Below are 24,255 nucleotides of genomic sequence, written 5' to 3'. Positions count from 1 at the left end.
AGGAACACTGTTGTTCCTGCTGTGAAAATGGTACTTTGCAGTTTATGTTGTAAAGTCTCTCCCAGGGAGCTGTACAACGAAGACTAAGGAACAAAACACAGCTGCTTGACAGTCACACAAAAGGATTTTGTGAAGTAGTGAAACAAAAGGAGAGGTAGCCAATACAACTACAGCTTAAAAAAGACCCCTACAGGCAGTTATAGAATGGCATGCAGATTTATTGAAATGGCTTACAGGGTAGTACTGCATTAGAAATATTTATCTGTAATGTTAGAAACTATTTTGAAATATTTTTTGGGTATGCAAATGTATGTTAGGCAAATAAAACATTTGCCTTCCATGCAGTATAATTTGAAATACTTAATGAATTATTAATCTTTATAAGAATGGGGGAGGTGGGGGGGGTTGGATTTAACAACTAACTGTAACAGGATACAAAAGAATAATTTTGTGAAACACATGGTCCATTTGCCATGGCTGACTTCTAAGTTACTCTGTTTTAAGTTCCTTTATAGTGCAGGAATATAACTGGTAACTAGTGTTAATGGTTTAGAAAATATTGCACCTTATAAATTCTGTAACAATCAGTAAACATGTAAGGGTCTATAACTGTAAATATATGATGCAGAGTATTGAGTTCAACTTTCAAGTGTATCACTTGATCTTACCTTATTTCACAGTTATCTGCTGTTGAGTTTTCACTAGTTGTTTAAAGACCTGTGTTTGTAGTAATTTAAAATATATGAAAATGATTGAATAACTGCTATAAGCATTGTGAAAAGTGTCTGGCAAGTGCCTTACCTCATATTTTTTACAGATAATACTTTTTTATATTTCCACTCATGGCCCTAGATGCACAATTTATTAAATATATTTTTCTCTTCAATCAGTGAATATTTTGGTTACATTTTTTTTTCTTAGTTTTAAATGTACAGATTTTCCCTTTTCTTGCACACCATTTTATTATAAGAAACCTGCTGTAGTCATTATAAATTTAAAGCTATACACTAGAAAGCTTCTTCCAAAAAGTAGAGCAGTCACTTTAAAAAAATGAATGAAATAGCAATCCTAAATTTCTTGATTGTCAGTATATGGTCCTGTAGTCCAGACTTTCAGAGATTAATCACTTTGGAAAATCAAGCGTCGACTGAACAACTTTTAAGAGATCTTAAGAAGGTATCCATACTCATCAGATTTTTTTTGAGAAATCTGTCCTAACTTTATTCCCTACAAATTTTTTTTTACTTACAAAGGTTCTTTCAACTCTTTGTTGTCCTATGTGTTCTTGTAACATGATTGATTTTTCAGTTGTATTTGCTTAATGAACACTCATAGAGAAAGTTCTCCTGCCAACTAGTAATACCAGCTACCATTATGTCTTTGTAAAGGTTTATTTTTCTTCCTGCTATTCCTCACCGAATATCATATGTCACTGAATTTCATCCAGCCAAGTTTGTTTTACATGTAAAGCTATAAAATTGTCCAGTTCACTTTCACTTACTTGTAAATGTGAATAGGATAAATTTTATTTTTGGAATTATTAGCAGTAGTAAAAAATTTTTTATGTCTGACATTTATTGGGGAGTATGCATGGTCAGACATTGTTTTGAAATCAGTAAGATGGCTAGGCTGTATCACATTTGTTCTTGTTATATATCTATGAAAGAAAAGGAACTTGGGAGTGCTATTTCATAGATAGAACTCTGACAGTTGTTGTGATCTAAGAAGAGGAATTGAAATAATACCGGACAAAAGCGAAGCAATTCTATTTAGCTTGAAAGAATTCTTCACCAGGCAGTTTTGGCTAAGAATGTACACCTGTTAAATACTTTCAGACAACAGCTCAATGACTAATTTTAGCATGACCCCCATTTGGGTATTCCCATTCTAGTATCTAATGACTGCATATAGTGTTATAGGCATTTTTGATAACAAGAGTGAATATATGTTGACCACTTGGAAAATGCAGACTGCGCCATCCTGAGCAGATAATTTTTAAAACACATGTTTTATATTGTTTTACACTTTTTTCCCACTCATTGATACATATGATTCAGTCCCTTTTCCCGGACCATCGTGCCAAAATCATCAGAAATCTGTCAGAAACAAGTGACAGGGAGAACAATGAAAAAGGAATTAGTAGGGGGAGGAGGGATATTTCTTCTGCCAGTCTGTCCTTGCAGAACCAGTATCAGGTGATGTAAGCGCAGAATTGAAATGAAATTTCCTAACTCTGGAGAGCCATGATCATTGATAGCACTTTGATCTGGGTTCTCAAAGACTGACCCAGATATAAGCAGCACACACATATGATATTACAAATCATCTTTACAAGAAAAGGCCGAGCATTACCTATGTGCACATCTGCTAGCTGTTCTGCATAAGGATGGGTGTTTTTTAGGCTTCTGTGCTATAATTTTGATATTTTGCAGTACTATGTGTCTATGTATGTATGTTAAAGATCTCACTTTTTCCAGTTTCTGCCTAGCGGTAAGGTAATACAGTTTAAATAAAGCTGTCATTCAAATTTGCATTGTGTTATTTTATTACCCATTGTAAAATGATGGGCCATTTGTGTCTTCTAACTGATACAAAATATAAGTACAAAATAGTTCTTCTTACACCAAGAATTTTAGAATACAGTCACTTTTCCTGGGATTCGTTGTCATGCATGATGCACGCATTTAAGGCCCTTGGCCTTGTGCATAGTCCTATTGGTTCAGTATCACAGTTTAAGATTATCCAAGCTTTCATTGTTCAGTGGCCTAAAACCACTGTCTCAACTGAAGCCAATGCCATAACGAAAGCCAATGTAATTAATCAAATGCCCTGTTTTCTCTTGTTGTAATCTGTGGCCTCAGTTCTGCATGCAGTTTATCTATCTGTATGTCCACTCACTTAACAAACTCTTATGATATTAATTAGCAACATAGTTGTCATTACTGCACAACATGAAAGTAAAATTGACAGCAGAATTCTAGGGAATTTTTTCATGTCAATGTTTCATATTGATTTCAAAAAGTAATGTAATTTTAGAGATTATCTGTTTGAGGAGGTGATATGATGATTAGTTGCTCAACCCCTGACAATGTCAGCATATCTGTAAGGAGCCAAGTGGTATTAGCAGCTTCATAGTTTCAATTTAATTGTTATCGCAGCAAATATTCGTATGAGATGCCTAGTATAGCATAATAAAACCAAGGCAATTATTAGAAAAAGGCATTTATGTGGTAGGTCTGTCTTCAGCTTTCCAGGCTAGTGGTTTCTGGCAATGCTTATGTCTTATCAAGTGCACCATTAGAATGACAGAAGTGTTTGCTGAAATGTAGGACATGTTTGACACTAGTGTACTGAAGTGACAGTAAAAGTAAATTCATTTTTATGTAATAAGTGCTAATCTCCAAATACTGAAAAAGCCTAGTAAGAATGTTTTTTCGCATATATCTGAAAATGTAATTTAGAAATTAAAGCTTATGTAATACTTCAGCTTGCTTAGCCTAGCAGTAGGTCATAAAATACTATTTATTACTGTGATAATTAAGTTTTCAAGAAATTGACATAGGAAGCAAAAACTAAAAAAGAAGAATACATACAAAACTATCTAAAACATTTTGACTAACATATAAACATTAAAAGGAAGCTAAAATTCCATGGATCTGGTCAAACCAAAAATATTTTGATTATTAGGACTAGTAATAAAACTATTCTGAAGCAATGACTTTTAATTAATACAACAAAGCAATGGAGGTTCATTGCATTAGTGTGGTAGGAGGTTGAAAGGACTGTGATTTAAGTAGCTATACGAGGAGGAAGAAACTTTTATGAATACTCTAAGGCTTAGGGAGGATATAAAATCCAGTTATGATATAAATCACTTCAGGTATTTCAATGCTTGCTGTGAACTGATGTGAAGTTCTGCAGCTGACTTACTGCTATTCCATTTATCTTCGTAGCCAAGATGCATGAATAAAGTTACCACTCACTAGTTCAGTAGCAAATGGAATTTCTTTGTCTTCACTTACAAACGGATAAATCATGTGCAAAATTATTACTTAATTCCACCGTGATTTGAATTATTCCATTAAAATGATTTACTGTAAAAGTGCTACAAAGAATCTACTGTGATGTAAAATGTTAGTGATAGTAGGATTTTAGCATGTTTGTTTATACTGAATGCATCTTGTGACTTACAATGTCAATGCATGCTTAATACAATAACAGTAAAACAGGATAATGAGGTAATTTTTCAAGTGGAAACATTTCAAAAAGCTTTTCAGTCAAATACAGTCAAAAAGCACTGATTAAAGCCAGGTGTTTCATGAAGACCATCAAGGCACCTGAATCTTGGCTTATGACACTGTGATCTTTCATAGTATTGACACATTTCAGGAGATACTGCTTTAACAGTGCGTATCTGAATTATTATTATCTGAATTACTGTTGTTATTGTTACAGCAGCACCCCTCTCAATCAGCTACCAAAGGTCTTGGGAGTCTGGGGAGGTCCCTGCTGACTGGAAGCTTGCCAGTGTTATTCCAGTATACAAAAAGAACATGAGGGAAGACCCAGGAAACTATAGACCTGTTAGTCTAACCTCAGTTCCGGGAAAGATCATACTGGGTACTACTGAAAAGCATTTAAAGAACAGTGCAATCATCAGGCACAGTCAACATGAGTTCACAAAGAGAAAGTCCTGTTTAACTGATTTGATATCCTTCTATGATAAGGTCGTCTGCCCAGTGGATGAAGGGAAGATGGTGCCGTTTTTCTGGATTTTAGTAAGGCTTTGGATACTATCCCTCACAGATACCTCCTGGACAAGTTGTCCAACTGTGGGATGAGCAGGTTCACTGTGTGCTGGCTGAAGAACTGGCTGAAGGGCAGAGTGGAAAGGGTTGTAGTGAATGGGGCTACAGTTGTCTGCTAGCCAGTCACCAGCAGTGTTCCTCAGGGCTCAATGCCAGGGCCAGTACTGTTCAATATATTTATCAATTTTCTGGATGCAGGACTTGAATGCACCATTAACAAGCTTGCTGATGATACCGAACTGGGGGAGGTCCTGTTGACTCTTTTGAGGGACAAGAGGCCTTGCAGAGGGATCTGGATAGACTGGAGCATTGGGCAATGATTAATTGGGTGAAATGTAACAAGTCCAAATGCTGCATTCGGCACCTGGAACAGAGTAATTCCAGGCACGAGTCTAAACTGGGAGAGGAGTGGATGGAGAGCAGTCATGCAGAAAGGGATCTGGGGTGCTGTTAAACCACAGGCTCAATACAAATCAGCAGTGTGCCCTGGCAGCCAAGAGGACAAACCACATCCTGGGGTGCATCAAACACAGCATAACCAGCCAGTCAAAAGAAGCAATTACTGTGCTGTATTTAGCATTGGTGTGGTTTCACCTGGAGTACTGTGTGCAGTTCTGGCCCCACAATTTAAGAAGGATGTTAAGGTCCTTGAATATATCCAGAGAAGGGCAACAAAGCTGGTGAAAGGGCTGAAAGGCCCATCCTGTGAGAAATGACTAAGGACTTTGGGCATGTCTAGTTTGGAGAAAAGGAGGCTGTGGGGTGACCTCATTGCTCTCTGCAGCTTCCTGAGGAGGGGAAGTGGAGAGGGAGGTGATGATCTCTTCTCCCTGGTATCCTGTGGTAGGATTCGTGGAAATGGTTCAAAGCTGCAGCAGGGGAGATTCAGACTGTATGTTAGGAAGCATTTCTTTACGGAGAGGGTGGTCAAACCCTGGAAGAGGCTTCTCAGACAAGTGGTCAGTGCTCCAAGCCTGTCAATGTTTAAGAGGCATTTGGACAATGCCCTTAATAATGTTCTTTAACTTGTTGGTCATTCCTGAAGTGGTCAGGCAGTTGGCCTAGATGATCATCACAGGTCCTTTCCAACTGAAGTTGTTCCTGTTCTGTTCACTTTCCTCTCCTCTCCTCTCTCCTCTCCTCTCTCCTCTCCTCTCCTCTCTCCTCTCCTCTCCTCTCCTCTCCTCTCCTCTCCTCTCCTCTCCTCTCCTCTCCTCTCCTCTCCTCTCCTCTCCTCTCCTCTCCTCTCCTCTCCTCTCCTCTCCTCTCCTCTCCTCTCCTCTCCTCTCCTCTCCTCTCCTCTCCTCTCCTCTCCTCTCCTCTCCTCTCCTCTCCTCTCCTCTCCTACAGTAATTGAAAAAGATCAATTAAAGGAGAATGCTAAACATGTTAGCTTCGCAATTCCCTTAAGTTTTTTTGAACATGAAATAGTCTTGTTTTTTCTGCTTTTATTCATATTCCCTGCTTTTCAAAAAGAAATTTGTCCTGGAACTGTACAGCCATATTTTTATATCCCATCTAACTTGTCTAAGAACTGTTCTTCATTACTGTGAATATCCTTGTAAAGAAATCCATTTTTTATGATCGCTGCTATGAGTGGCAGTTATAAAGTGCATTTTCACTTGAAGTACAGTTTCAATTGAAATTCAGTCCGTCTAGCTTACTATGAAGCTCAAAAGCTCATCTCAGCTCCTACATATTCCATTGTTTCAGCTGTTGCACTGCCATGTTTTCGCTAGGCATGTAATTTATTTTAATAAAATATAACATCTTGCCTTAAATGGCATTATCAGCCCAGCTCCTAAGATAAACAAATCTGTATAGACAACCTCTATCTTAATGTTCACACAGGAGTTTATTTGGGTTTTGGCTGTATAGATAAGGAAGAGGACTATCTGGGGAATCCTCTTCATTATACCTGCAGCAAAATTACTTTCAAGAAAAGCAAATTGAGAAGATGAAAAGATGCCAGGTATTTTTTTTGGAAAAAGCTGCTGTCACTTGGAACTTGATTTATGGCAAGATGATGAAGCCAAGTGCAGAAAAGCCATTAGTAAGCCCGAAAGCAATCATTTGTTGTTGTGGTGTGTTTTGTACAGCAGACAGAGGACAGAATTGAGAATATGTTGAAGTCAGTGAGAAAACAGTCTTCTTAGCTGGACTTCAGGTCAGTCAAATCTTTAGTTTGGTCATTAGTTGCAAAATGTCAAATCCACAAAAAAAAAAAAAAACCACAAAAAAAACCAAGCAGGGAAAGTCTCAGGCTGTACCATTCACATTTCTCAATCCTGGAAACCTAAATTTAGGTTTGTTGGTAGTTCCTCTGATAGATATTGGGCACTTTATGTTTCTAAGGGTACTTAGTTACTCTTCTTTTTGCTTAAATCCTGAAACAGAGGAGGATAGGACTTAATATGAAATACTCTGGGGGAGGGGTGGTGGTGGTGGTGTTTAATGAGTAGCCTGAACTCAGGAGGCAGTGTAAGTAGATACTCTGAAGTGGTGGCCTAATTTTCATGTGTTCTGAATGGAGCACTTGGTTGCAGCAAAACTCAGCCCTTTGGAGTTCAAGAATCTATGTGGTTTTAGCTTTAATCCTGGCTGATAACTCAGAAGAGAGAATTTTATAAAGTAGATTATTAGTTAAAAAATGAATTTTATGTACATTTGAAAGTTCTGCCATTTTTAAAAGATAGGAAGCTATGCATGTGTTGTGTATTGAGTTTCTTTCTAATGAGTTAGTCAAATAAACAAGGTGATGTTTCAGTTATTTATTACTAGTGTCATTTTTTCATTTACAGAAATTGATTTTATTGCATGAGAAAAGGAGACAGTGTGATATGACCTCAGTTGGTATAGTTGTTTTAAGACTGGGAATTTTAGATTAGAAATAAAAGGAAGATAGAGCTGAGAATCTCACAGACAGATGTATTGCAGATTTAGTATTAGAGGGAAGAGCAGAAGGAAAGGTAGAGGCTGAACATAACTACAGACAGTTTAGCTTTCCTAGTCAACTGTTAATAGAGATTGTTTTAGGCTCTGATGCCTGAAACATATGTCTAATTTTGTTCTGCAGATAAGTCATGGTGATTGGTCTGGTTTTTTTTTTTTTTCTTTTTAGGTGAACTGGGGGCAGGGAGAAAACTTTAAACAAAAGGCCATAAATAAATTATTTTTTCAGCAGATCTGTAATAAGTAAGGAAAAAACCCACTCTCCCAGTAGCGTAGTCATTTACAGGTGCTCAGAAAATGTAAATGTATGTCTGAAATCATGAGCTAAGTTTAGAAATAATTGGACTGTTTTAATGATTAAAATTGGGGATTTATGGGTTTTGATCTTGTAGTACTTCAGTTTTCTATTTTTTTCTCTTAATTAACAAGAATTAGAAAGTTTCAGAAAAATGATGGTAAAATCTTGGGTACTGGTAAGATTCCCATAGTGAAATGAAAGTTTTTGTATTTTGAAATACCCACAGACTCTACTTAAAAATTATAGACTAGTCATTTGAGTTATGGTAGAAAAGTTTTACTTTTTCAATATGTTATTAGGATCTTTTTTTTTCCCGCATTTTCTTAATATTCTAGTCTTGTTGATTACTTTCAGCACTTACCATCTGCTTAAAATAAACAGTGAAATGATCATGTTTCATTAAAGAAAGGGGGATACTGAATCTATTAGAGACCCCATTGAACCTGGTGTACAAGAACTTTTGGATACAGTCATTAAATCTAGTTTTTGAGCATTAGATGGCAGTAGTGGTGAAACTCAGAGCCAACTAAAATGGTGCAAAGTTCTTGGTACTGTTTTGAGTGATAAATTCTTAATTTTGCATTCAAGAAAGTTGATAATCAATTTAATTTTTTCCTGTCTCTACCAAAGATATTGCTAGGAAAAATCTGATGTATGGAACCAGGAGCTGAGGGTTCTCTGCTAAAGGGACAGTTCATTTCATTGTTTGCTCTAAGAAAAATTAGTAGAAGTTTAGCTGCTCTCAGTTTTGGCTTGTTGGCTTTTGATACTTACTTTATTTAAATGGATATGTGGATTATACTATGACAATTGCAGTTGTAGTTCAAAGCTCCTCACCATGAGACAATTCTGTAGGGTAAGGACATTTTAGTTAGGTGAAAAATAGCAATTTAAAATTTTGATAGCTTCAACATTTCTAACCATTTAATACATAGAGGAAAAGACGAGGTTACTGAATATGGTAAGGTACATGGTTATCATTTCACAGGCAGATCGTTCTTTTGGAATGTTCTTACCTCTATATGCTTTGTTTTCTTTCTCCCAGACAATGCTTTGGTTTTTCTTTAGAATATGCTAGTTCTCTTGTCTTAGACCATACAAGCACTCTTTGTGGACAGACTATTAAGATAGTGCAGCAAGCACCATCTTCCTCCTATGAGAGAGTGACTGAGTCCCAGCTCTTCTGTCCACTCGTTCATCCATCTGTTCAGCAGTGATAAGCTCATTACGTTCCTTTCCAAAGCCAATGTTTATTAAAGCAAGGGGAGGAAGCCGCATTTTTTTCTCAAATTTTTATTTTTGATAGACTGGCAAGAAAAGTAAGATCAATTTTATGAAGGGATGCTGTGACTTCTTCCTCAGTTCATCATGCCTGCAAAGACCATTTATGGTAACATGTCTGCTTGCTCACTCTTAAACAAGGGGTTGTATCATAACCTGCCATTCTTTATTTTCATCTTTACCACCTGGTTGAGAATCCTTTCTTCTAACAGGATTGCTAGCAAGATAATTCACATACCTTTTACTGGACAGGAAGTTAAGAAGAGAAAGTGGTCCTGGCAATGCATTTCTTCAGTTACGTCCCCTAGATTTCACAAGGCATTTCTAGCCCAGCCGTTTGGGATTTGTTCTTAAGACTTAATGCTAGAAAAGTGGTAACTTTTTTCCTGGAGACAAGATAAATGGTGAGGTTAGTAGTTAATGACTTACTGGTTCTAAAGAGAACAGGAAGAACTGGGATTCTGGTGTTGCTTCTTCAGATCCTAACCACATGTGAAGGCACAGCTCCCAACAGAACAGCAACAATCCTCACTTTGGGTGACAACTTATTTTTTTACCCCTAGACTTACTAACACTTTGGTTCCCAAGTGGCCCTCTCCCTTCTTGCTCCATTAGATTTCTTTAAATTCCAAAAGCTGCCTACACTTGCAAATTGGATCAGTTAGAGCCTTCCAGTGAGAACTATAAGCAATTTTTACCCCAATACTCTTAAGAAAGCATGACTATTCAATATCATCCTAAGATTTATTTTTCATTGCTTTACATATTGTGGAAAAACTTTTATGTTTTGCAATTCTCTCATATAATAGTGACTACTCTGAGGAACCATTATATCATCATTTGAGAGGGACTTCATGTCCGTATGTTTTAAAACTTTAAATTTTAAAATAACTTCTCAAATGATCAAGTGGCTAAGTAAGTAAGTAGGTAGTCACATTTGGGTAGAGATCACCAAATTTTACATATACTGTTTTTGTGTGTGCTTAAGGTGGGTAGCTTTGGTATTTGTAGTCCCCTGTGAAATTAACCTTCTGAATAAAGGAGAAAATTAGAGAGTTGTTTTTCAGCAGAGGTTACTGATGAAGGGAGAATGAAGTAATGAAAATGAAGGGCAGAAAGTGGATTCTGTATGTTTAAGAAGCTTTTTGTTTCCTACCGAGAGAAGTCAGATCTCTTTCATGTGTTCCTGTTGCACTTTTAAGCTGTTTTGGTTTTTTTTTTTTCCTATTTATGTTTAAAATTAGATTACAATAATAGTACAATACATAAAAAGTTGAAGACTATTGTTTTTTACTTATATAGCACAGTATAATATAATACAATATCAAAGCAGTGCAGTAAGATCAAGAAAAATAAAATCAGCCTCTTAAATGCCAAAGTTTTAGTAAACTCAAGGTAACAAACTGACATTAAGTTACAGAAGGGATGAGAGGAAGAGCAGTCCTGCCATCAGCTGGGATATTAATGGATGTCATTTGGAGATGATGAGGTTTCTTTCTCCTCAAAAAAATGAGTTCTGACAAAGGAATCAGTTGAGAATGATCTGCTGCTGTAGCCATACCTGAAAATCTTTGGGGGCATAATTTATTCCAGCCCCACCTCACCAGAATTGCTTGTTCCAACCACACGAGGTCTTCCCAATATGAATAGCTCTAGAAAAGACTTAATTTTATTTAGTTTTTCCTGGCACATTTGCATCAGTTGGAGATGTTGTGTCATCATACCACAGGCAAATAGAACCCTGTCTTAGAGAAGGCCTGGAGTGAATAGAATTAAATTTAGTGTAAATACAAAGTGTGAACATAGGGGTAAACAAAAAGAGCAAAGGAAAAAAAAAGTCAGTGGTTAGACAAAATATGTAAGTGCTGCAGTCTAAAAGTACAGAAACTTTTATTCTTAGAAACAAAACAGTGATTTTTGTCAGGTGCTTTTTATCTTGAACAAGGAAGAATGTTTCAAAGAAGGAATTCTGCATTTTCCCCTTCTTCCCCCATTCTGCTTTATTAAATGAGTATTTAATGAGTGAATCTGAATTACTTCCTTTTTACTGGTAGTAGGAATTAGGACAAGATGCTTAAACCCCTTGTTCCATCATATGCTTATCTTTATGGAGATATAGCCTAAGTGCCCATAGGAAGGCTTAAATAATTTAAAGTTTGTGCTTCCTTATGACATTTCTGACTATTTAACAGCAAAGTACTATAGTAATGCATTTAGATAAAATTCTGAGTAACAGGAAACTTCTCCAATGTTTTAATTGCTGCACACTAGATCAGTAGGTATTTTGTTATCCTGCAAAATCAGTGGTGATATCTTAAGCTGCATATTGTATCCTGGCAATTTAGTCTCTGCTAGCTTAAAGCCAGTAAGTAATGTGAGCAGCGTATTGCTTCTTTTTAATTTTTAGGAATATTCTATTAACTTTGACAGAATGCTCAAAATGAGTAGTGCATGAGAATCTTGGCTATTGCATGTAATTTTATTAATTTTTGGTGAGTTTTGATGAATAACTGCTAACTAATTATTTTTCTTTTAGGATGTATGTCTTGATATTAGAGAAATTACAAGGAATTTTCTGATGAAAAGACCATTTATTAAATCATTTAACACCTACAGTATAGATCCCTAGTGCTTTTTCATTTTAGCTTTTAGAGACTGCCACGATCTTGTGGTGTGGCAGCTGCTGTAAGAGATGTGAAGAATCCTGAGAGTGGAATCTAGGAGTGGACATCAGTGAATGGAATTTAAGTTTATCCATATCCAAAATAGTGTACAATAAATTTATTTCTTCTTAAGAAAGTTATGCTAGACAATTTATGTTTGTTACTCAAGAAATAAATATTGAAAAAACTCCAAAACCATATTTCTCCAGGTAAAGTAAATTGCAGTTCCTACACATTAAATAAAATAGCAGTACTAGGGCAAATGAAGATCGTGAACTCTGGGCAAAAATAGTTATTTTCTCTATTTTATTTCATATGATCAAGCTATGAATGTATGCTGGGGTGCCTCTTACCGTTCTGTTTTTAGGCTCAGTTTTTCTGCATAAATTGATGTTAGCACATACCTTTAGGATGTGGCAGAACTATATCAACAGAACCATATTTGAAGCACAATGGACACTTAGTAGCATGATATTGTTATCCGGGCAACTGCGGCACTTAAATCCTTCTGTTATTGAAGAAGCCAATATAAGCAGGGCTAGTCAGTGTCAGAACTAGTTAGTGGTGTTAGCTAGTTAGGGGATATGCTTTCTATGCTTGCCCGCATTGGTTTGTAACTGGTATATAACATGGTAATATAGGAATGGGTAACAAGCTTAAGTGCTTGAGCCTTGCTCTTGTTTTCCCAGTTTGGTTGCTGATGCAATTGATTTGTATTAAATTGCCTGCTGTTAACATTGCCGTAACATTTTCCAAGATGTGGAAGTTAGCTGTTCTTCTCCCCACTCTTTGAGAGTTTTGCAGTTTTGGCATGCCTCAAATGACACTAGGTGGATGTTTGGAAAAGGATTGTTAACCAGTGGGGGAAAGTGTTTCTGCTAAAGATGTGGTAGGCCTCTCACCCATTCCAATGATCATACAGATTGTGTTGTAGTTCTGGATTTTGGGAGAGCAGCTTTTGCTTTAAACGATGACAAGAGAATATGAGATAGCTGGGAAAAAAGCTCGTATATCACATGCGAGTACTGAATTGGAAGATTCTTATCCAGGACTTTCTCAAGAGGTGTTGAATAACTTCTGTTATATAATGGAAAAACTACCATTTATCTGATTTTCAGTTAAATAAATAATTGACATTATTAGATATTGCAGCCTCTTCCTTGTAAGTCTGGGTTTTGGCAGAGATAAAAACAGGATTTTATGCAGTTTATAAAGTTTTGAATATGAATTTTCTATCCCAATCTATTTTGCCAGCTCCTGAGAGGCGTAAGATGACCAAACTGATTCTGGTTTAATTTGACCATGTATGAGAAAACCAAATATACTCACAGTGCAGCTGTCTATTTATTGTCACCATGATGTTTATTGTCTTGTAAAATTAATCACATTTTAGGAAGGTGTGTGCTTTGGTCATGGAGCCTGGCTGTCAAACTTATCATTTCCTTAGATGACTATAAGGAATTCCATAGACATAAGTGGGCTTGAAGACTTGGTGTTCAGGTCTAAAGAATAAAAATTCCTTTGGTGAACAGGCTTCAAAAGAACCATACACCATAGTTTCTCTGAGACTCTTAAAACTGACCATAAATAAAAATTCACTGTGAAGAAAGTCAATAAAATTGTCTCTAACTAAAGCAACAGCAGTAGATTCTTCATCTTGGACCTTTTGAGTCTAGCAGGAGGATCATATGACTTGTCAGAATTTGCCATGGCAATATTGAAACAGAAACAAGTTGTTTGAAGTCTATGCAATATTAAACACAATTTTAAATGTTTTCCTCTTTCTTCAGCACTAATTCAAAACATCTGATCTGTACATATTTGCATGTTGTTATCCACCGTGAGTCCCAAATATAAACTTTTTTACAGTGTTTATTGCTGCTTTAAGGTATTCAGTTATCCTGTAATTCTGACAGCTTGCAGCCTTTTTATCAGAATTATTTTAAGTTATTGTATCAGTTTAGTTCCATCTGGAAGTCACAATCAAGTGTGCATATAACTATTTGTTCCTGATATATATTTCTTGTAAATAAGGAAATAAAATCAGTAAATATTTTATATCTACAAAGATAACAATGGCTTATCTATCTCAGGGACAGAATCTCAACTGTTTAAAATTGGTGTAGAGGCCAGTTCTATCTGTAAAATTCCTATCTTCCAAAGTAAAGTGCGTTTTTGTGTGTCAGTGAAAGGGCAGCCACAGATAGGCAAACCATTCATTGCTGTCTTCTAGCTGTCTGTTAAGAAACATCCAGTATAATTACCTGGGTTTTAAGGGAATCTGTTAGAGCTTTTCTACTTAGATAATTTTATCACAAGGTTCACTGATACTCCTGCTTAGGTTTAATCTTCCTGAGAAATGTTTATGCAAACATTGACATTTAAATTTGGAATAGGTTAAAAGCCTTGTCATGGGCAGAGCGATGGGCAGTGTGATTGGATTTACCAATAGTCATTGACTTACCATCACAATTACTGCCAGAGTACCACTGTTTTAACTTGAAAGAGCATGCCTCTGACTCATTGAAGTGCCACACAGAAATAACAGTTGCTTCTCATAAAGTCAACCACAAAATGAAAACATAGCCTGAGGTTATTGTTATTGCTGTTTTAAAATTACAGGCCCTAGATTTACTTGTTAAGACTTGATATTTGCATTTCACTGTAATAAAAAGGATGTTTATTTGATGTCTTTTAAATGGCTGTGCTGCTCATTTCCATGAAATTTGGCAATATAAGCATGCGTTTGTAAAGCAAAATGGGAACTGGAAAACCATCCATTGGAAATGGCATCACAAACACATGATTTCTTTTTTCATTTATTTTATTGCCACTTATTTTGGCACTGTTTTTTTTTGTTTAATTCTGCCCATTCTCATTCCATATACATTTATTTCTGACAAGGCAAGCATGTCTTCAAGGGAGTGGATCAGTAAGCAGTTCTTTTTAAAAGGATTTAATACCTCCTATGAGTTAGTAAATGTGAGATTAGGTAGAAGTGATGTGTGTCAGACACCTGTGGGGGCTGGCTGTATTTCATCTGGAAAGTGTATTCCAGGTCATTAGTACCTGAGCTTCCTCCTAGTTTTAGCAATTCCAGACATGTATAAAAGTTGCAGATGTAAAAGCTCTAACAGAAAACAAAGAAAATAACAGAGCATGGAACAGCTCCACCTTTCTGATCTAGGAGTACACCAGAGAGTATTTTTTCAGAGTACAGAAATATGACAGGTCCCTGACCTTCAAATCACTGGACACTGGGATAATATATTGAAGAAAGTTCATTATATATTTTTCCTGTTACACTCTTACCTCTGCACCTGATCTTGGCCATTAACAGAAGACATGTACTAAGCTAAATATCTTTAGGATTCACATACAGTGGCTGTTTTATGTTCTTAACATTTATCTGTGGAAAGACAGCTTCATAAACTGTACGACATGATGATAAAATAGTTTCAGTAACAAGAATCTGACATTTCTGCCTCGCTTTGTAATTAAAAAAGTTAAATAAATGGCTCTGAGGAAAAAAAAGGCCCCCAAAGAAATACAGACAGAACCCCATTAAAATGAAGACCACTAGTTTAGTCCAATTATTTATGGCACTTGTAGCCTCTGTAAATACTAACCTGTCAGGTAATAAAACATGCTAAATAGACCTATGTTTATGTCCCACTGTCATTGTTTTAGTATCTGTCAAGGTACATTATTACCAATAAAGTAATTTCTTGAATAAGTGGTTGACAGAATAGATTTCTTCAATGGCGCCCAGGAAAAAGAATTTGACAACTTCACAAGTTATTTCCAGATATATTGCCAAAAGAAAACACATCTTAACAGTATTATTTTTGACAATATTGTGTTGGAAGTCACAGTAAACTTGCTGAATGTAAATTTTATGTTAGAACACAGTGTTCCTAAGTAAACAAAAAATTTTATTCCTTGTTTGTTTAGGGAACATGATATTTGTGCTAATATTTTAGTAACTAACACATAAGACACTTGGGTATATGGCTGTTTAAGGAAACCAGCTTTATGAATCATACAACCAACTGAAGGCTAGGATTTTGGTAAAGGCAGGCAACAGTATCCTGAGCTGTGTTAACGGGGACAGAGCCAGAAGATCAAGCCAGGAATTATTACCCTTGTGCTCAGGGCTTGTTAGACCACATCTGGTTACTGATTATAGTTTTGGTCACCCCAATACAATAAAATATAGATAAAAAGACAGGAGTTGAGAAGAGGCTGCTGAGGCAGTGGGGCTGGAGCCCTTCCCCTGCAAGGAGAGGCTGTGGGACTGGTGCTGGTTGAGCCAGGAGAGGAGATGGCTTCAGGGACATCCAACAGCATCCCCAGCACTGATGAGAGGGGTGGAGGAAATGCAGCCAGGCTCTTCACAGAAGACGGAAGAAGTCAGCAGATTACTTTCACCGCAGTACTTGCTATGCACATCGTTTTTTTGGGGGGAAGGAAGGGTTGAGCGGTTCAATATAAGCACACATGATTGTTCTAGTAGATGTGTCCAGCACTAGCTGTAGAGTTAATTGTTTGCAGTACATTCAGTGTACTGCATCGAAGCTTAAGTTGAAGTTGTTTGTTCTCTGACAAACAAGATTTAGACCTACTGAAGTGGGTTTTTTTCTCATCTTGTAAAACTACCACACTATTGTGAGAGACAAAGGGCTTATAAAGAAAGCTACAGAAACAAGAATGTGCCAATGATTTCTTCTTCTATGTAATGATATTCCCCTAGTGAAGTCCAAATATACAGTGTTTCTGAATGCCAGTATTTGCATTTTTATATACAGATTTACATTTATAGTCATACATTTCTTTAATTGTTTTCATGCAGAGAAGCTTATCAAATGGAGTAGCATTTTTTTTTAAGTCATTGTGAGGAAAGCATACACAATTCAATCGAGTAAGTTACCGTAACAGGGAATAGATTGAGACACAGAGAGTATCCGTACTTTATAGATCTTTTACCCTATTTCATAGCTCTTTTACCCTACATTTCCTTTTTGGAAAGAGGTTTCAAAACAGTGCAAAAGTGCTAGCTGCTAAAAGAATAGCTCACATAGTTACACTGCACGAGTTATTTTCACAGATCCTGGTACTTAGTTTTGCTTAAACTTTTCTGGGAGGTGTGCTCTACAGACCTGACAATAATAGTTGCTCGTGGAAGAGATTGCTATTTTTTAAATGTGTAAATATTAGCTTGATAGTTTGTAACTAGGTAAATTTTTAAAATTAGACTCCTGTTTATGTATTTAAATGCTGTGAGGGAAAAGAAAGAAGGAGGAAGCTCAGGTAAATTCTAATCCCACTTCATAGAAGACAGAAAAAAATGAGGATTTGAAGAACAGAAAAATCACTAAACAACTGGTCCAGGTTTTGCCTCTGTGGTCAGAGAGTAAAGACTGATTCTTCAGTGGTGGGAGTGCTTTTATTTAATTTTGAAGCATTATTTAGCAGCAAAAACATAACAGCCTCTAGACTTTCCTCTTCTTACCTGAGTGTTCCTGATCTCTCACCAATGTTTCAGGTGAAGGTACATACATCAGTTCATTTGAACATTTAACACTTCTTTTTAAATTTTATGGTAAGCAGTATGTATCACTGCCCAGTAATAAAAACACAGTTCTACATTTTGTAACAGTTATTCTGCAAGTACAGACTAATTCCTGAGAAGTCACTAGCATATCAAGCAAGGCAAAATTATTGCTGATTGAAGTTCAGTGTTTTGTAAAGTTCTAGCATCAGTATATTTGATAAGGATTTCCAAACCCACGATATACAGTATGTCTGCCTGAGTTTACCTAACATGTTAAACATGCAGAAGAATAGAGAGAAGACATTTTGCACTTCTTTCAGCTGTTTCTTTATTTTTGTAAATATTCCCATCATTTATTCAATTCCTCTATGAAGAGCGGAATAACAGATTGATCTCAACAGCCATGTAGAAAATAACTACACTGACAATCATCTTCAAATGGATAATTTTTAACTAAGAATATACCATGCTGTCCCTTACTTTCTTTGAGTAGGTCTGCCATATTTTCAGAGTATTTAATAGAAACCAGAAATGTTGGCAGGCTATTCTGGTTAATAGCACAGCCTTGCAAGAACTTGAGATTTGGGCAAACATTTTGGTAAGTGCATAGATAAAAGTTTCTAGAATTATTTAATGGATAAAAATACCAATTAATTTTTTTTCCCCCAGTGCATTAAAAGGTGAGTTCTAAAATCTTCATCAACATTAATTTTTTACAGGAAATTGCTTTCACTTCTTGTATTGGATGAACCCCTAACTTCGTGCTTCATACAAGAGAGTCTTTGATACTCCATAGAGTTAAATCTCATAATGTGACAATAACATGATATTGTAAGTTCCATTTTCTTTTTTTGTGCAGAATACTCTATATGTCCTAAACTCTTTTAAACTTTGCTGATCAACATTTCTGCCTAGATTTTTATACCTTCCCCACACTGAAAAAATTTCAGTTATAGATTGGATTGCAATCAAGATTTATCTTTAGAAATTAGAAGCATAGCATAGAGCCAGTATGCCTTATAGGCAGCTAAATAGAAGCTGGTAGCATTATACATAGAAAATATTTGTTTACTGTGGAGACTAGTTAACTCTCAAGTGTTCTCCATCAACTTGATGCTTCATATGCTTCATATGCTTCCATGAGATTTCATACAATCAATAGACATTTGCAGGAGTAAGTCCCTGGATTTGGACAGGACTGACTCTTTTGCAACATTACAAGGAGGAGAACTCTGCTCTGGTCTCAATATATATATAAAAAAAGTAGAGCTAGTTGATAGATTTATATCTAACTACAGTTACAGGATGACTGACCATCCTCCAATGTAGTCTAGTAAGAAAAATTAATGGGATATCACTGGGCAATACACAGACCATTCATACTCTGCATCTTCTTTGTCTTACACAGTAGAATTAAAATGCTTTACTTCCAAGTAATCTTGATGTTCTTCAGTATGAAGAACAATATGGATACATTTCTTAGATACGACAGTGATAGGCACCCAGAAATCCTTTGGACCATCTCATCGTCTTCTGATTTATTAAAAAAGATGACATTCTGTGACTAACAGCATGCATTTATTATTTAACAGTAGTACTATGAGCCTCTGCCAGTCTTTATCTCTTTCTTTGTGTCCTTGCCCAGTCTATTCTTGGTGTGTGTTCTCAGTATTATTTTAAATAATCATAAAGAAGTCTGCCCAGATTTCTGCCAGCTTTGACTCTGTTCCATCTGTCCAATTCCACTTTTAGCACCATTTTAAAGATTGCATTATAGGTTTTGGGTTTTTTATTACTATACCTGGACCCGACAATAACTATTCTGAAATTAAATAAGCACTTGGAAAAGTGTCCATCAGTCCAAAAAACATCCTTCCTGCCTAAGTCAATTTTATGATCTTGGTGTTCTCACAACACAATCCAAATTGTTCATCTTGTCCAAGAACTGAGAAATGGCAGTGTGCCATAACTTCAAGGGCTGATTAACCCTTGCCAAGGCCTTAGATGCCAAAGACTTAGATGCCAAGGTCTTCAGGGCTCTTGGAAGTCATCGGATTTTGATTTTTTTTTCTGGAAAATAACTGTTTCTTCTGACAAACTGGTTGCTGTTCTATGGTGATGACAACATTCTTGTGACGCCGAATCACCCTTTTCTAAAGATGCATTGGATGCTTTCAGAGTATTAGTAAAAAGTTTATTTTGCTAGGTTTTTTTGCTCCTTTTCTGTTGTTCTCTGTCTTCTCTTACACAATCACTGTTGTCACATAACAAGAAAAATAAAACGTTAGCTTTGTATTTTCTAACAAGTATCAGGCCCATGCCTGCCTCCTGTACTTTGTCCAATTTCACTTGCACTGGCTGTTGTCTCTACTTTGATTTCAGAAACAAACACATCAGGTAAATACAGAGAACTTGTGAGCTGGGTATTTTTTTCTGTTTGTTCATTTTCCCATCACTTTGCTCAGGTCTGTTCAGGGAGAACAACTGTTCTTGAAAGTTGCATTATTTTTTCATAAAATTCCGAAGTCTGCAAGGTGAGAGAGTCTCTTGCAGTGATCTTTGAAGACAAATGTTATTAGAACAGCTATGGACAGAAAGCATAATTTTATGACATTTTAAAGCAGAGATACCAAACTGATCTGGATGACCTAAGCCCTGTCTTTCTGTTTATTGTGTTTCCACTAAACTTTTGTATTGATTGAAACTGAGAAAGAAATGTGCTAAAGTTCTAGTTAAAATGATGACCTGGTGGTCCAAAATTAAAGTACATGGTACCCTCTGGGTCAAGAAAAACATGTTTAATCTTAATGGTTTCAGTGAATCTGATCTTTAGAGCTACCTTTAATATCTTTATTATGCAACATCAGTTTCTGGCACTAGTTCAGTGGAATATGCTAAATTAAGGTGTTAGGTTTCCAAGTCCTAAAATTATACTAATATTTTGGTACATATTACCACTGTTTAATTTTATATTTCTGTCTCATCCTAGCTGACGATTTAAAGTTCACATGAAAGAAGAGTTTATGCTACTGTCTGTATATTTTAATACACCTGTTCTGTGTAATTATTTTGAAATGTTTTATACAGCATGGATCTGTAGGAACTTCTGAAATAACTCTGTTCTTGTCTTTCATTAAGGACAGGAAACTTGTTCTGAAGCAGGTGGAGAAAGAAAAAAAGTTATATAGGGAAACAGCAGAATATGCTTAAAAGTTTTAGAGAGAATGATGATACTGAAGTACAGCCATATAGGACATCATGGGAAATAGCTAACCATGAATCTTATCAGTGAAAGTTTTACATGTTTTTTGTTAGCAGCTAAGTTATGGTAGGTTTTCTGTTGGTTTTGGGTTTTTTTGTGTGTGTGGTTTTGGGTTTTTTTTGGGGTGGTTTTTTTTTTTGGTTTTTTTTTTTTTTTTTGAGAAACCTAACCAAACATACAGGCAGCAGTTAAGAATTGGTAATTATTGCAGATTGGATTAAAAATTAAAGAAATTCAGAATTTCTAAGGGTAGTTCATAGTGATGTTGAAGTACTGATACAAGTGAAGTTCTCAGACAACCTGTATTTCTGAGCATGGAATTTACAGTTTATAAAATGTTAGTTAAATTATGCTTTCATTTACAATAAGAAAAAATGGCCACTCCATTTAGTAATGTAAAGAACAAAAATGGTTTTGATTACGTGGAGAAGATAATTTGTTTCAAAGTAGTACATGAAATGCGTTTCTTCCATTACATATTGTCTGACTTTCTGCTTTATTTGCACAAGCAGGAGGAGAAGTCCATTAAACATAATACAGGTTTCAGTGTTGGTTCAGGTTACAAATCTGTCAGTTTGGGTGTTTCCTTAGCCAGTGCTTTAGATTGTTAATGTCTTTATGAACAATTCTTGGGCAAAGTCAGTGTTCTGGGAGACAATAATACCCCAAAGAGGAGGAATGAATTAGGCTAAATTGAAAGGAGATGAAGAAAGAAGCAAAATGAAAAACACGTGAGGACAGAATGTGATTCTCATCTTAAGTGAAAAGAAGGTGAAAACAACATAGTAGCTGTAGAGACTCAATACAATTTTAAGTCTGACTGCATTTGGCTTAGAACATATCTGTGATCAGTTTATCTAGTATCATGAATTTTCTCGAATGTTTATGTGGTTGATTACCAAACACATACATGCATACATACATACTTAATAAATATATGCATTTATAAAATTTTAAATAGCTATTTATTCTAAAAAATATAATCACCTGGGCTTATTTCTAGAAATCTTCTAAGGAGGTATAAAGTATTGCTGAAACAGAAAATTTAACCAGCCTAATATTTATAGGTCTGACATGTTCTAAAATTGTACAAAGGCTCTTAGTACATCATCCTTATATGTGATGTGGGGTGTAACTGCTTTTAGAGGGCTGCATAGTGCCATGAAACTATAGGAAGTATATCCTCTGCTTTATGTCAGTAAATCATAGCTATCAAGTGTATGTATATCATACACGTATCAAATATATACTATAGGAATAATATCTGGATGATTTGTCATCCTAATATATGTGAGTTGTCAGACTCCCTCTCAGCCTTTTGAAGCTTCTAATACCAGGTGAATTGGTGACACTCCATTCTTCTTTTAAATGTACAGTTACTCCCATCATTCACAGAACGAAAAAACCAAGCATCGCAGTCTTCATAATGATCAACAGTTAAATCATTACTACATTGTCTTCTGAAACGTCGAGCTCTGTTGCCATGTCAGATAAACCTATTCTAGCTATTTCATATGCGTAAATACTGGGTATAAATGCTGGCTTCTGTATTTCTTCCTGCCAGAGAGCTGTCAGTATCCAGGAATGCAATGAAACACCTCCAAAGAATTGTTGCCTTAAAAAACCCCAACCAAACAAACAAAAATCCCACAACAGCCCAAAAACAAAACCAGCAACAAAGGAGAAATATGTACTTGCTATTTTTACTTTTGATATTAGAAATATAGTTCAGTTTTAAGATAGGGTGTAATTACTAGAGCTTTTTGCCCTTACAAGACTTACTTTTTTTCTCAGTAACAGCTGTCTCACAACAGCAGTTGCAAAAACCATCAGCAGTTTACAAATTAAATGTTTCACAGGTGCTTTGCAAACAACCCCGTCATAGTATTCGTTCATCTTCCCAACATGAATCTTTGAGGTACAGATGACAGAATAAAACAAGCAGCAAAAAATCAAAGGCTACTTTACTGGCTTTTGATGCATTTTAAGATACAACACCATGAAAGCCTCCATCTTACGCACAAGAAAATAAAGTTGTGGAAGCCTGTAAATGTGTCAGTAAATGTTTCAGATACCAAACCTGCTAATAATGTCTGCTTCTTTCTCATTGTATGGATAACAGCTGTCATGTGGGGCAATAGGAACAACATGGAGTTCTGCTTTTTGAGTTTAGAGCATGACTAGACAATTCAGGAAATCAGCTGATGGCATATGTGCTAAAGATGCAGCTGATGATGCGTGTCATTTACTTTCAGCCTTTGCCCTGATAAGTTTTTGACTACTCTGTTGAGAAAGCAACCCTGCTCAACCTTCATTTTCATTCTGAACTTAATGAGTTGTCTGGGAATTGTATGAGAAAGCCAGAGGGACCTAGATGAGAAGTAGGATGAATAAAGTCACTGTGAGTCTTTTCTCTTAAATCAGTTTGAGTACTAACAGCCATTTTCTTTGTGCTATGTCTTGATCTTTTGCACATTTTAAACTATACTACTCATCAGTATAGGGCATAAACAATCATACTTGCATATCCTTTGCTCCCAAACGCAATATTGTTATCTAAAATAATGTGGGTGCCTTAAACCAATTTAAAGAAAAAAATTGCAAACTACCTTCACAGTGGTAGCCATCTAATTGCTTAAGTATAATAATTAAATTTTAAAGTTACCCTGATGGTAAAGTTTGCCATTTAAATGTAAAGCTTGACAGGAAAATAATCTAGAATAGCTTTGACTTCATGTGTTCTCTTCCTGATGACAGTGTGTTTTCTAAAGTAAAGGTTTCAGAGGCTGGCAGATAGGCTCGCTGGGCTGAGATCATAAATGGCATAGCTACAATACTGTTGACTTCTGTGAATTGAATGTATGTAATAAAGTTTGAAACATAAATGCTGAATAAGCTGAACACAACATCTTTAGGCTTATCAGAATGGATTTTAGAGGCAGAAATGCTAAGGAAAACAGAGTCCTGTAAAAAGACAGTAATTATTGGAGGAAGGTATTTCTAAGCTTCATCTGTTTATTTTTGTTCTTTGAAATGTGGTAGTCCAGATATGTACTGTATTGATTTTTCTTGCTGAAATGTGCTCTTTCCATTAGAAGCAACTGTTTGTAGCTATCCAGATAAGGAAGGCTTCAATAAAGGTATGAGAAATACAAAATACTTAGGAAATTAACTTACGCAGGTAAGAATGTGACCAGGAGGATTGTAAATTATGCCAGATTCAGTGGGAGTACTGAAAAACACCATTGTGAAATAAAATTTTGGGTTTAAAGACCTTGTTTCATTTTCCAAGTCAGGTTTACAATTTCAGTGCTAGCTAAAATTTAGGAAAATCCTTGTTGTTACAATCCAGCAAAATCTGTCTGTGGTTCTTCCTGTGTATAATCCAAGCTAGTTTTATGCATAACTTATCGGTTATATCTTCACATGTTCTATAC

General features: G+C 35.9%; 1 protein-coding gene across 7 annotated transcripts in view; it reads left to right on the top strand.

The window, feature by feature from the left end:
* Positions 1 to 24,255, top strand: part of PTPRD (protein tyrosine phosphatase receptor type D) — a 444,998-nt gene that overhangs the window by 233,028 nt on the left and 187,715 nt on the right. Inside the window, exon 2 of one of the 7 annotated variants that reach the window (XM_064437714.1) lies at positions 18,276 to 18,387. The exons of the other annotated variants lie outside the window; for them this stretch is intronic. The gene's annotated coding sequence lies outside the window, so the exon portion shown is untranslated. The remainder of the gene's footprint in view (positions 1 to 18,275; positions 18,388 to 24,255) is intronic. 7 annotated transcript variants of the gene reach the window in all.

Source organism: Phalacrocorax carbo, chromosome Z (assembly GCF_963921805.1).
Source record: "Phalacrocorax carbo chromosome Z, bPhaCar2.1, whole genome shotgun sequence".
In the NCBI taxonomy this organism is placed as follows: Eukaryota; Metazoa; Chordata; class Aves; order Suliformes; family Phalacrocoracidae; genus Phalacrocorax; species Phalacrocorax carbo.
This window is presented reverse-complemented; position numbering and strand designations above follow the sequence as displayed.